The 14,181-nt window shown below is 39.2% G+C and overlaps 1 long non-coding RNA gene across 1 annotated transcript in view; it reads right to left on the bottom strand.

The window, feature by feature from the left end:
* Window positions 1–2,978: 2,978 nt before the first annotated feature.
* The window catches only part of LOC129491417 (uncharacterized), a 31,222-nt gene continuing 20,019 nt past the window's right edge, over window positions 2,979–14,181 (bottom strand). Inside the window, exon 3 of the long non-coding RNA XR_010113952.1 lies at window positions 2,979–3,129. This is a non-coding gene — a long non-coding RNA (uncharacterized lncRNA). The remainder of the gene's footprint in view (window positions 3,130–14,181) is intronic.

Here is a 14,181-nt window from a genome sequence, read left to right as displayed (position 1 = left end):
ACTCTGTTGCCGAGGCTGGAGTGCAATGGCGTGGTCTTGGCTCACTGCAACCTCTGCCTGCCAGGTTCAAGCAATTCTCCTGCCTCAGCCTCCGGAGTAGCTGGGACTACAGGTGTGTGCCATGACATCTGGCTAATTTTTGTATTTTTAGTAGAGAGGGGGTTTCACCATGTTGGCCAGGCTGGTCTTAAACTCCTGACCTTGTGATCCACCTGCCTCCCAAAGTGCTGGGATTACAGGCATGAGCCATCATGCCCCGCTAAAAAACAGTTTTTTTACAGCTTAGTATAACTCATACTTTTTCTCAAAGCACAATTGTCTGGTCCAGATGGCAGTTCCTACGTTAAGGTGCTATTTAACCCTTTTTGAATGATTCAAGTCAGCCTTGATGAGTGAAGATGGTATAATGTGTTAAACATGTAGGTTGGACAATGAAGACATGGGATTGAGATCCATCCATGACATAAGGAGCTTCTGTGGGTGAAGAAAATGTGTGGGAATTCTGTAGCGACTTGAGGTTAGAAGGTCAAGCGTCTATGACACATCCATACAGAGGTTGATGGAACGAGAACTGTTAAGATGCACATTCTTGTGATGCATAAGGAGAGACACAATGATTTTTACAGCACAATCATCATGAAAGATAAAATATAAGTTGAAGAAATGGAAGTCATCTGAGCAAGGAGCTACCCTATTGCTGCAGGGATTGGGGATGAGACAGTGAGAAATTCAGCTTTTAGTTTATTTTTAGAGATGATGTGTCCAATAAACCATGGGCTTAATTTATCTGTGGCTTCAAGATAGTTTGTCTTAGGGAAGTGAAGGCAGGTGAACATCAGCCATAAAATAAGTGAATTAAATAAAGTTCCCAAGTGCTTCTAAATGTGGCAGCCAGACAGGAACATATTTAGCTAGGGCCACACTCTAAAACAGTTGTCTGGTCTGCCACTCTGAACACCAAATGCTTACTGCAATTGTCAGCAGTCACCTTGATCTAAAATATAATTATAACAATAGTTTTTTTTTTTAACTTAGAACTTTAGAAATATGACAAAAGATTTCATAGAATAAGTTAAACGAAAGGTAGTTCACAGACTGGGAGAAGATGTTTGCCATGTTTAAAACTGACAAAGCATTAGTATACAGAATATAGAAATTCTAGACAAATAAAAAAAACACAGAAACTCCTATAAAAACGGACAGCTGGAGAAGACCAGGAATTTCAAAGAAGAACAAATATTAATTTGCTAACAAGTATAGAAAGAAAGATCTACCTCCTTTGTAATCAGTTCATAGCAAATTGAAATGGTAAGATACTATTCCACATGTATAAGTCAAGCAAAAATGGACAAATTGCACAACACAAAGAGTAGATAAGGATTTAGGGAAACAGGAACCACTTCTGGTTGGAATGGATAAGTGTATCTGTTAGTAGGAATTGAAACAGTGATTTACAAGGTGCTTGGGGCAGGACTTACTGAAGGTAAGTTAATATATAACTTAAGATCCAGAAATCCCACTTCTGGGTATTTGCCACAGAGAAACTCACAGGTTTCTATATGTGAATCCATGTAAGACTGTTTATGTAGGTGGGACAACCTAATCATCCATCACTAGTGATATGGTTTGACTCTGTGTCCCTAATGACAACCTAAGTTGTACTAATCCTCATGTGTCAAAGGAGGGACCTGGTGGGAGGTAATTGAATCATGAGAGTGGGTTTTTCCCATGCTATTCTCATGATAGTGAATAAGTCTCATGAGATATGATGGTTTTATAAAGGGGAGTTCCCCTGCACATGCTCTGTCTTGCCGCTGCCATGTAAGACATGACTTTGCTCCTCCTTCATTTTCCACCATGATGGTGAGGACTCCCCAGCCATGTGAAAGTTCATTAAACTTCTTTCCTTTATAAATTACCCAGTCTTGGGTGTGTTTTTATTAGCAGCATGAGAACAGATTAATACAACTAGTGGGATGGGTAAGTGAAGAGAATGCATTCTGTGGAATGCTATGCAGTAATACTATAATATATACATGTATACATACGTGCATCTATCATGTAATGTGTACAGCTCCATAGAGAAATGTTAATAGCATAGTACATAGTGAAAAAAGAAGACAAAGAAATAGTAAAAAGCAGAAGAAACAAGGCATAAGAACCTTTATTCAAATCAAACACACATATACTTACAAAACCGTATTTTTACACTGATGCATATTTAAGAAGTATCAAATTCATTAGAGTGAGTGTCTATAGGAGAGAAGGAGGGTGATCAGAGCAGAGGTGGGGATGAAAAAGAAAAGTAAAATGCAATAAGACAAGGGCCTAGTGTAAACCAGTAGGTAAGTCAAGTGTCTACTCTGAGGTCCCTCATTCCTCAGTAAAAGGTGGCCAAAGTTGCCCACTAAAAATGAGTACTTTTGCAATATGAACAAGTTCCCACATTCCATTTATTCCATTGTCACTGTTAGTATGGGTCAATATTCAACAAACAACATAAATGAATATATAACAAGCAGAATAACTTATCTTTAGGTTGTTAGTGAAGATGCTTCATCAGGTCTGACTCGGGCCTTATTGGACCACTTTTCTCCACCTTTGTTGTCTATGTTCTGCTGATTTCTCCTCTGTGTTCTTGTGTTAGATCTATTCTGAACTTAGGATGGTTGTAGAGAATACTGAATGTCTGGTCTGAAATTTCTCACAGTTCAGTCGTGATATAGTGTCTGTATTCACTCAATTTCAAAACAGACTTTCTTCTTCCAGTATGCTCTACAGAATGTCTGACACTAGTTACTTACCACATGATAGGAAAAGGATCTGTTTTTCCCAGCACTTGGGGGTTCCCAGTTAACAGTGAACAGCTGAAGCTATGGGAAAGTTGAGCGCTACATTTTTCTAGGAAAAGTGGCATCTAGATGGGATTGAATGAATAGCTCCCCATTCATGTAAACTTATTTTCTACTGCATTTTATTCCTTGTGATTATTCTAAAATACTGCCTCTGACTATAGCATTTTGAGATTTTATTATTTAACATATCTTGCTTATTATCACTGAAGTTATTCCTGCATATTCCACCTCTTGTAAATTGTAGAAGATTCTTGTCTTCTAGGTCTTCAGCCACCTGCAGAGAAGGGGATTAGTTAGAAAGCCTAGGCTTTTTTGGATTTGATTTTTAGTTTACCAACACAAAATTTTAGCACAGGTAAGCATAGGTAGGGTAGTTGAGTAGAAAGAACACTAATTTTGTGATCTTAGTTTAATGAAAATCTCCCAGAGTACAGTTTACTTATTAATAAAATTAGAAAATAACATGTGGAGGAATTGAGTGAGGTAATATGAACCATAGCTGTTACACAGTAGGCTCTGGATAAATAATAGATAGTTCTGTTAGGGACCAAAACCATATATGATTTTCTATAATATTACTAAATCAGATCCATCTGTAGAGTGATGCATTTTTTGACAACATACAGAATATGCAATACCTGAGTCATTTTTTCCCACCCACTCTGCTGATGAATTTCTTTATGTGATTGTCTTTCTCAGCTCTGAGGAGGAGAAGGCCTATCATTACCGTGGGCAGTGGTGATTGGTTGATGCCGCAAGAAACAGCAGCACTTTTTTTCCCCCTCAAATTGTCAAGTACATCAAATTTTAATAACTTTACTTCCCAGGAGAAATTTTTTGGTTGTGGTGAAGAGGTTCACCTGCTAGTAATCTCTCTTATTTCTTCAACTCCTAGGGTGGTTTTTCTTACTTGCAATGAGGATAGTTTGACACTTGCCCTCCAGGAATGACTTTCAAGACTCTGCCACAGGATTAACCCGCCATGATCTGGAATGGATGGCAGCAAATTCATCAATAATATATGACTAAGCAAAAACAACCACTGTTCTCTTAGTGAAGGGATGGATGGCAGGATTTCAGTTTCACTTATCAAGACGCCATTCATCTTGATAACCTCAGCTAGTAGATAAAAAAGGGTATAACTTGAAACATTAAAATAATTCTTCCATTTCTCTCCTGTTCTTGTATTCTTCTTTTTTTTTTTTTTTCTTTTTTTAGGGTTTATTTTCTTAAGAGGAGTTTTAGGTTCATGGCAACACTGAGCGGAAGGTGCAGAAAGTTCCCATATCTCTCTTTTCCCACCCATAGACAGGATCCCCCATTATCAACATCCTCCACCAGAGTTGTGCATTTGGTGAACCTGCCTTCACACATCATTGTCACCCAAAGTCCCTAGTTTATGTTGGATTTCATTTGTAATGTTGGACATTCTATGGGTTTGGACAAATGTACAAGTATATCTCTCTACAATCATACTATCAAGCAAAGTAGTTTAACTGCCTTAAAAATCCTCTGCTCCACCTCCCTCTCCACTGACCCTTGATCTTCATTCCTCCCTCCCCACTGACCCTGATCTTTTTGCCATCTCCATAGTTTTGCCTTTTCCAGAATATCATATAGTTTGAGTCATACAGTATGTAGTTTTTTCAGATTGACTTCTTTCACTTAGTAGTATGCATTTAACATTCCTTCATGTCGTTGCATGGCTTGATAGCTAATCTCTTTTTAGCCCTGAATATTCTATTGTCTGGGTGTACCACATTTTATTATTCACATGCTGAAGGACGTTACGATTGCTTCCAAATTTTGGCAGTGATAAAAAAGCTGCTATAAATGTGTGCAGGCTTTTGTGTGGACATAAGTTTTTAACTCTGTTGGGAAAACACCAAGGAGCACAATTTCTGGATCCTATGGTAAGAATACATTTGGTTTCTGTAAGAAAAGCTCCTATCTTCCAAAGTAGCTGTACCATTTTGCATTCTCACAAGTAATGAATGAGAGTTCCTGTTGCCCTATATCTTTGTCAACATCTGATGTTTTCAGTGTTCTGTATCTTGGCCACTCTACTAGTCAAATAGATGCATAGTGGTATCTGATTGTTTTAATTCTCATTTGCCTAATAACATAATGTGGAGCATATTTTCATATGTGCTATGGTCTAAATGCTTGTGCCCCCCCCACCCCCACCCCAGGATTCAAATGCTGAAACCTAATCATCAATTTGGTAAGACTAGGTGGTTGGGCCTTTGGGAAGGTGATTAGGTCATGAGAGTGGAGTCCTCATGAGTGAAATTAGTACCCTTATAAAATAGGCCCCAGGGAGCTTGTTTGCCCCTTCCACCATGTGAAGACACAGCAACAAGGCACCGTCTATGAACCAAAAAGCGGCCCTCACCAGGTATTGAATCTGCCAGCATCTTAATCTTGGACTTCCTAGCCTCCAGAATTGTAAGAAAAAATTTCTGTTCATAAGCCATGCAGTCCAAGATATTTTGTTATAGCAACACAAATAGACTGAGACAATATGCTTATGTGCTATTTGTATATGTTTTTTGGTGAGGTGTCTTGTATTTTAAAAATATCTCATCCTGCCTTTTTTTCTTATTAAATTTGAAATCTGTTATATATAAGGAATACAGAATGCCACACAGAAGTTCACGATTCATCTTAGTGGCCTGTCTAGGGCCACATCTTTGGGGACAAGCCCCTCTCCTAATTTGGTGACCACCTCCTCCAAGTGGAAACTCACCAGCCTCCCACAGCCTCACCCCTAGTACAGATCCCATGTTAATAATATAAAACACCTCTGAAATAGGAAACAAGGATTTACAGGTAAAGGTATGTTATTTCTTCACAGGCACACAATATGATGTTAATGGCCTGACTCCTTGTTAAGGTTGTTGTTAACTCCAGTTTGCATCCCCTCAGCACTTGGGTCAGGAAATTGTGCAGTGTTAGGGATGGGGGACAGCTAGTAAGAAGCATAGTTGACAGTGAATTAAACCGTATTGAGACCAAAGGAATATTATAGAAAATCCAGAGAGGAGAAAACCCACAGGCAGATAGTTTGCACACAGACTCTTTAGGAAATTCATAGATTGTTGTTCTGAGGCAGGGTTCTTAGAATTTATAAGTTCCTTAATAAACCCATCCTCCAGCTTGCTGAGAAGAGACTTTGGGTTTTATCCAGCTTCTGAAACTTGCTGACCATGGACAAATACAGGAATTTATGCAAGTTGGTAGTGTTAAGTTTTTAATGTACAGATCGTAGTCATTAAGTGCTGTTAGAAGAAGATGAATACGCCATTTAGAGAGAAACTTGTATCTAACTACCAGCTTAATTAATATGGGGGGACTGCAGCAGCAAAAAAAATATTTCTTCCTCAATTTGCTAATATGTATTGTTGCTTCCTTCTCTCCAAGCTCGGGGACCTGGGCTTCAAGGGTAAGCAGATGATGATGAGCAGGCAGGCTGATCCTGAGCAGGCAGTGAGGTAGGTGTCACTGTCACATGGGGGTGATGCCACTGTGCGTTCATGGAGTCCAGGCTGTCCCTCCTTCCTGGATAACTGCCTCTGTTTCTCCCCTTTTATGGTTCATGGGCCTCACATTCCTCTTTTGTGTGCTTCCCAACATGATTCTATCTCAAGGTTTCTGGATTTGCTTCCTTTCTTCCGTTGTTTTCTTTTTTAATTTACATAAGTTATTAGGAAACAGGTGGTGTTTGGTTACATGAGTAAGTTCTTTTGTGGTGATTTGTGAGATTTTGGTGCACCTATCACCTGAGCAGTATACACCGTACCCAATTTGTAGCCTTTTATCCCTCACCGCCTCCCACCCTTTCCCAGTCCGTAAAGTCCATTGTATCATTCTGAAGCCTTTGCATCCTCATAGCTTAGCTTCCACTTATGAGTGAAGCACACATAGGGTGTTTGGTTTTCTATTTCTGAATTACTTCACTTAGAATATTGGTCTCCAATTCCATCCAGGTTGCTGTGAATATCATTATTTCATTCCTTTTTATGGCTGAATAGTATTTCATGGTATGTGTGTGTATATATATATATCACAATTTCTGTATCCACTCATTGACTGATGGGCATTTGAGCTGCTTCCACATTTTTGCAATTGCGAATTGTGCTGCTATACACAGTGTGTGCAAGTATCTTTTTCGTATAGTGACTTCTTTTTCTCTGGGTAGATATTCAGTAGTGGAATTGCTGGATAAAATGGTGGTTTTACTTTTAGTTCTTTAAGGAATCTCCACACTGTTTCCCATAGTGGTTGTACTAGTTTACATTCCCACCTGCAGTGTAAAAGTGTTCCCTTTTTACCACACCCCTACCAACATCTATTTTTGATTTTTTGATTATGGCCATTCTTGCAGGAGTAACGTGGTATCACATTGTGGTTTTGATTTGCATTTCTCTGATCATTAGTGATGTCGAGCATTTTTTCATGTGTTTGTTGGCCATTTGTATATCTTCTTTTGAGAATTGTCTATTCATGTCCTTAGCCCATTTCTTGATGGGATTGTTTGTTTTTTACTTGATAATTTGTTTGAGTTCCCTGTGGATTCTGGATATTAGTTATTTATCAGATAAATAATTTGTGAAGATTTTCTCCCATTCTATGGGTTGTCTGTTTACTCTGCCAATTGTTTCTTTTGCCATGCAGAAACCTTTTAGTTTAAGTCCCACCTATTAATATTTTTGTTGCATTTGCTTTTGGGTTCTTGGTCATGAAGTCTTTGCCTAAGCTAATATCTAGAAATATTTTTCTGATGTTACCTTCTAGGATTTTTATGGTTTCAGGTCTTAGATTTAAGCCCTTGATCCATCTTGAGTTTATTTTTGAATAAGGTGAGAGATTAGGATCCAGTTTCATTATTCTACCTGTAGCTTGCCAATTATCCCAGCACCATTTGTTGAACAGGGTGTCCTTTCCCCACTTTGTTTTTGCTTGCTTTGTCAAAGATCGGTTGGCTGTATTTGGCTTTATTTCTGAGTTCTCCATTCTGTTCCATTGGTCGATGTGTCTATTTTTATACCAGTACTGTACTGTTTTGGCTTTATAGTATAGTTTGAAGTCAGGTAATGTGATGCATTCAGATTTGTTCTTTTTGCTTAGTCTTGCTTTGGCTATGTGGGCTCTTTTATGGTTCCATATGAATTTTATGATTGTCTTTTCTAGTTTTGTGAAGAATGATGGTGGTATTTTGATGGGAATTGCATTGAATTTGTAGATGGCTTTTGGCAGTATGGCCATTTTCACAATATTGATTCTACTCATCCATGAACATGGGATGTGTTTCCATTTGTTTGTGTCATCCATGATTTCTTTCAGCAGTGTTTGGTAGTGTTCCTTGTAGATGTCTTTTACCTCCTTGGTTAGGTATATATTCCTAAATATTTAATTGTTTTGCTGCCATAGTAAAAAGGGGTTGAGTTCTTGATTTGATTCTCAGCTTGGTTGCTGTTGGTATATAGCAGAACTACTGATATGTGTACATTAATTTTGTATCCTGGGACTTTGATGAATTCATTTGTCAGTTCTAGGAGCTTCTCAGAGGAGTCTTTAGGGTTTTCTAGGTATACGATCATATCATCAGCAAACAGTGACAGTTTGACTTACTGTTATTTCTTGAGTCCTGTGTCTCTCTGCTCCCTGTGTGTCCACCCTGGTGCTGTGACCATCAGCTCCAGATCCTAGCCTGATGAGATGTTCAAGGGACTTTAAGGTTCCTTGTAGATAAGGAGATGTCAGCACATGACTGCCACTGAAAACTTGCACATGATTTGCAGATGAGAGCATGCTCCAGTAGGAATGGCCTTGAGCCAGTTGTAAGTAGGGGATGGCCACCTCTATGCATAATGGTGCTCTCTTTTGGCCTCTTGCAATATTAAACTTTCTCACTGTGATTCCCCATTACACTTCTGAACTTTTCCTAATTCCTCTTCCTCACATGTTATGTTTCCTATTTGTTCAGGATCCTGTTAACTGATCGAACTGAAAGTCCACATCTTACCCATTCCTCATGGCTAAGCTTAGGATTCAGTAGTTCAGTGGAATCTTTTCTGACCCACAGAGCTTAGTGATTTTATCTTTTTCTGGCTGTAGAGTCCTTAGTCAATGCAATTTATTTGATCCCTGATGACACTTCACAAGTATATCTGTCATCTCTACTCTGTGCCAGGCAGTGTTGAAGGCCCTAAGAATGCACAGGTAGATAAAACTGGATAAACTTGCAAGCTGGTCAAGAGAGACAGCCAATAAAACAGAAGAAAGATAGTGTCACATTATAATAAATGCTATTGCAAATAAAACCGAGGATAGGACAGAGTGTAGAGGAACTCCCTTAGAATGATATATGTCAGAAGAGGTGACTTTTGAGCTGAGATCTGAAAGACAAAAAGGATCCAGCTATGGAAAGACTTTGGGGTGGAGGAAACAACCGCAAAGATCCTGTGGTTGGAATGATCCTGTTGTAGCCAAGGATAGGAGAGAATTCCTGTGTGGCCATGCTTGGAGCTCAGCAAAGGCAGGCACGCAGACATGCAGTGAGGCTAGAGGGTTGAGCAGGAACCAGACTATGCAGCACCTTGTATGCCAGGTTGAATACTCTGGAGGGCTTAAAGCAGAGAATAAATTGACCTAATTTGTAGTTTTAGAAGACCAGCCTGTTTGCTGTGTAAAGACTGGATTGTCTAGGGACAAGAGTGGAAGTGGGAGCACCAGCTCTGAGGCGACTGTAGCACATGGTCCGAGCAAATGATGCAAGTAGCTTGGACAGAGAGAAAGGGATGAACTCCAGAATATTTTAGAGACAGAGAGAAATGAGACAATCTGATGACAGGTTAGACGTGGAGAATAAGTGAAGATGCCATCAGGTGTGATTCTGTGGTGTAGAGCTTGAGGATATTGGTGAACTGAGGAGAGTCAGGAGTTCTACTTGGCCACTGTGGTGGACATTGGTCATTCTTCTTAGCCACTGAGCGTCCTTCCTATCTTTGAGGATTTCCCTACTTTAGGAATCCATGTTTCCCTAAGATATAAGTCAGAATCCTGCTTTACCAGTAGCCCCCAGGGCTGGGTTGCAGCTTGTGACCCTGGCTCAATCAGACACACATGTGAAGCTCCAAATTGGCATCCTTTCTGGCCATGGAGTCAGCAGCCTCATCAGTTTTCAGAGGCAGCAAATGCAGAGATTCTAGGCATAGCATCTGAGTCCAGTGCCTGTACCCAGCAATGGTAGTACTAGTATCTCCCTCCAGCAGTTCCACATTGTGATATGGGGATTGTCCCTGGCTGTTGGCCCTTAAGTGTGAGCCTCTTGTCCTCCTAGGAAATCTTGCCAGCTATCTAATGCCCTACAAATACCATATCTGCATAAATGATCAGGATAGGACTTTGCTTGTTTTCAACGAGAACCTCAAATAGTTCTGCCATGTTGAGTCTGAGAAAAGTATTAGACATGTAAGGAGAGACATAACCTGGCAATGGAAATGACGAATCTGTTGTTTAGTGGACAGGTCATGGGTGGGGCTATATATCTGAGAGACACTGGCATAGCGTAGTATTTAAGTCATACTGAGAGCCCTGAAGGAGAGATTTCTCATAGAGAAGTGGACCCATCCTGGGGCCCTACCACAGAAGGAGCTCCAACAGGAAAGCTAAGGCCAATGAAAGGACTGAGAGAGAGCTATGGTGACACAGAAGGGCTGTCTGTAGGATGAGTTCTCAGGAAAGCCAAGTGAAATAATTTCAGGAAGGAGTGAATGGAGTTGTGTCAAATTCAACAAAGAAGCACTGACTGGTATTGCTGATTAGATTTTTAGGCATAGCATTAACAATTTCTTAGGCAATAAGTCAGAATATGGGTTTGGTGTTAGTCATACCTAGGTATAAGTTATAGCTTTATAATTTACAAACTATGCAATTTTGATCAGGTTCCTTAGTCCCTTTAAGACTGAGTGTTTGCATTTAAAAATGAAATAATACCCTCCACAAAAATTAATGATCTTAAAATCATAGGTTGAATTATATACCCCCCCAAAAGATGTTTTAATGTCCTAACCTCCAGTACTTGCAAATGTGACCTTATCTTAAAATAGGTCTTTGCACATTTAATTGAGTTAAAATGAGGTCATGAGGGTGGGCCCTAATTTGATTTTGACTGATGTCCTTATCAGAAGAGGGTATTTGGACACAGACACACAAGGAGAATGTCATGTGAAGACACAGAGATGAACAGACACAGAGACAAGATGACCATGTGAAGATGGGGGCAAAGATGAGAGTGATGGAGCCACAAGCCAAGGAATGCCTGGGGCCACCAGAAGCTGGGAGAGGCAAGGAAGGGTCCTCTCCTCAAAGCTTCAGAGGGAGCATGGGCCTGCCAACACTCTGAGTAATTTGGACTTCTAGGTTTCAGAACTGTGAGAGAATAAATTACTCTTGTTTTCAGCCACCCAATTTGTAGTACTTTTCTTAGGCAGCCTGAGGAAACTAATACAGATTTTGGTACCAGGAAGTGTGGTGGTGGTATAACCAAGACCCAAAAACATGAAAGTGGCTTTGGAATTGGGTAATGGTTATAGATTGGAATAATTTTGAAATAGTTCATAGCAAAAACCTAGATTGCCTTGAAGAATTGATGGTAGATATATGGACATTAGAAGCAATTTTTGTGTGGGCTCAGAACGAAGAGAAGAAAGTTGTAGAGAAGGCTTCTGTTGCCCGAGAGAATATCTGTATTGTCACGAACAGAACATTGCTAGAAATTGAAATACTGAAGGACCTTCTGGTGAGGTCTCAGGTGGAAATGAGGAACATTATTGAACACTGGAGGAAAGGTTATACATTGGTAGAAAACTTGTCTGAATTATGTTCTGTCATTGGGTGGAAAGTAGAACTTGCCAGTGATGAACTTGGATATTGAGCTGAGGAGATTTCCCTGCAATAGGACATTCATATCCTGTTGGTTCTGTTCTCAAAGAGCCCTGATTGGCAAAGCATTAAATGAGATTAAATGAAACAATGCATGTAAGACACAGCATGGTTTCTGCACAGACTAAGAGCTCAACAAATAATAAAGTGAAGGTTAAGGATGTGGCCTCCAACTTTCCAGAAAGGCTGTGGACAAATTGAACTGCAACTTGCACTCTCAGAAACAAAACAAACCAAAAGTGCAAAAGAAAACAAACCAAAAATACAAAACAAAAATTGCTGTAACATCTATTAATCATTCTTGTCAAGATGACAGAAATTTTTCTTCCTATTGGTCAATGGTGGAAAAATATAAATCAGAAATGTGATTAGAAACTTAACAGCTCTGAGATATTTTACCTTATTTTATGTTTCTGAGGCAATACCAACGCCCTTAGGATAAAAAGCCTATTTAGACAATTAGGCTCCTGGTTTGTTTTTTCCCTGCAAATAATTTTGTTATTTAATGCCATACTGGAGTAAATTAGTCTTTTCTAAGTATTTTATAGCTCATAATATTGATAAAATCTGGATATTAAGGTACATTTCCAGGGATATCTGCTATCATAAATGTATTTAGTGTTCCCTGAAGTTCGAGCCAATTCAGTAACCCAAGTAACAGAAATGAGAACTTTAAAATTTTCAGGGGAAGAGATAAAAATATTACTTGCAGATGATACAATTATCCTTTTAGATCTAGTATAATCCCATTAAAATGCCAAGGGAAATTTACAAAGACTTTGAGAAAACCTAACATGTAGTTTTCAAGGTCATCTCGTAGACTAGACAGATGAGAAAATACAAATAATGTGTGTGTGTGTGTAGAGTGTGCCTTATCAGATATTAAAATGTATTATGAGACCATAGTACATTAAAATAATGTGATACATTAAAATAACATAACGTGATAAGGATAGGGAGATACAGCTTTAACAAAATAAGGTCAAGAAATAGATCTTAGTGCACATCACATTAAGTATATCATAAAGGTAGAATTACAAATCAGTAGAGAAAGGAATGTTCCGTTCATTCCAATTAACATTTTTGAGCAACTTTCTTGTGTCTGACACTGGAAGATGTAACTAAGAATATGATAAGTCCTATGATCTCAAAAAGCTTAGTCTTTACGGAAGACAGATATATAAAGATAAACTTAGAAAATGTAAGTCACCTGAGCTATGGCATCATTACAGGGAAGGCACAAACTTGGTGCAGCCTCAAGAGTTACGTTCAGTTTCTTTGCAGAAGTGATGTCTAAGTTGGATTCTGAAGGGCAAGTAGGAGGTAAGCAAGGGAAGGGATTCTGAAGGGCATTTTGAAATAAGCAAGCAGAAGGTGTGAAGGCCTGAGGTCCGGGAAGGGCACAGCACATTTGCGGAGCCAGAAGTGCTCAATCTGGTCCTTGTCAGTTGGGGAAGTTTGTGAATATAGGCTGGGAGACACAGGCAATACAAAAGTTAAGGAGACCTTAACTTTTGCTTGCTAAAGAGATCTTAAAGAAGACCCAGAGACCTATTAGACATAGTAAAAAGCACTGGAGAATGTGAAGATGACTTCTAGGATTCCGACTTGGGCCACTGGAGAATGGTGAGAAGTATGTTTGCACAGCCAGTAGGAGGTGATGAATTAACTTGGGTACACGTTAAGCATGTAATGAATATTTGTGTCTTTTATTCAATAAACTTTGCTGGCTAACTAGTTGAATTTATTGAAGGCTTATAACAAATACAAAAATGGAATCCTCATGGATTAGAAACAAAACTTAAAACCCTAGAAAATACAGAACATGCATTGATAATATTTCTTAGTTTTGGATGATAACCTATTAAGTTACCTTTATATTTTCCTTTATATATTTGCCAAATTTTCTAGAGAACATGTAGCACTTACACCTTTAGAGAAAACCTAAGTCATGAAAAACCTTGCTTGCAGTTTCCTATTAATAACAACACACTGAAATCTGAAGGATGGTATCCAAATATGGTGACATGCTCTTAAGTGTCTGCAAATATAATAGGGGATAGGCTTAATATTGGGAACTAGAAGTCTGGATTTTTAGGAGACAGAGTCACTCATAGATTGTCTAAATACATACTGTGTGGACACTCTGTAGACACTGGTGATGTCGCAGAGCCAAGCCTCCAAAGTCCCTGCTCTGTGGGGCTTAGGTACAATATCAGAGGCATATTCATTCTAGCAGCAGAGTGGGACATGGGTTGCACTGCTGGGCAAGCTGAAATCTCAGAGCTGGCAGGGAACTCAGAAGTCTATTTTATTTTACAGATGAGGAAACAAAGACTCCAGTTGAGGGGCTTCTTTCCCACGTCATTAATTGTCA

The sequence above is a fragment of the Symphalangus syndactylus genome, chromosome 10 (assembly GCF_028878055.3).
Source record: "Symphalangus syndactylus isolate Jambi chromosome 10, NHGRI_mSymSyn1-v2.1_pri, whole genome shotgun sequence".
Lineage (NCBI taxonomy): Eukaryota > Metazoa > Chordata > Mammalia > Primates > Hylobatidae > Symphalangus > Symphalangus syndactylus.
The sequence above is the reverse complement of the archived record's forward strand: the minus strand, read 5'-3'. Positions and strand labels throughout refer to the sequence as shown.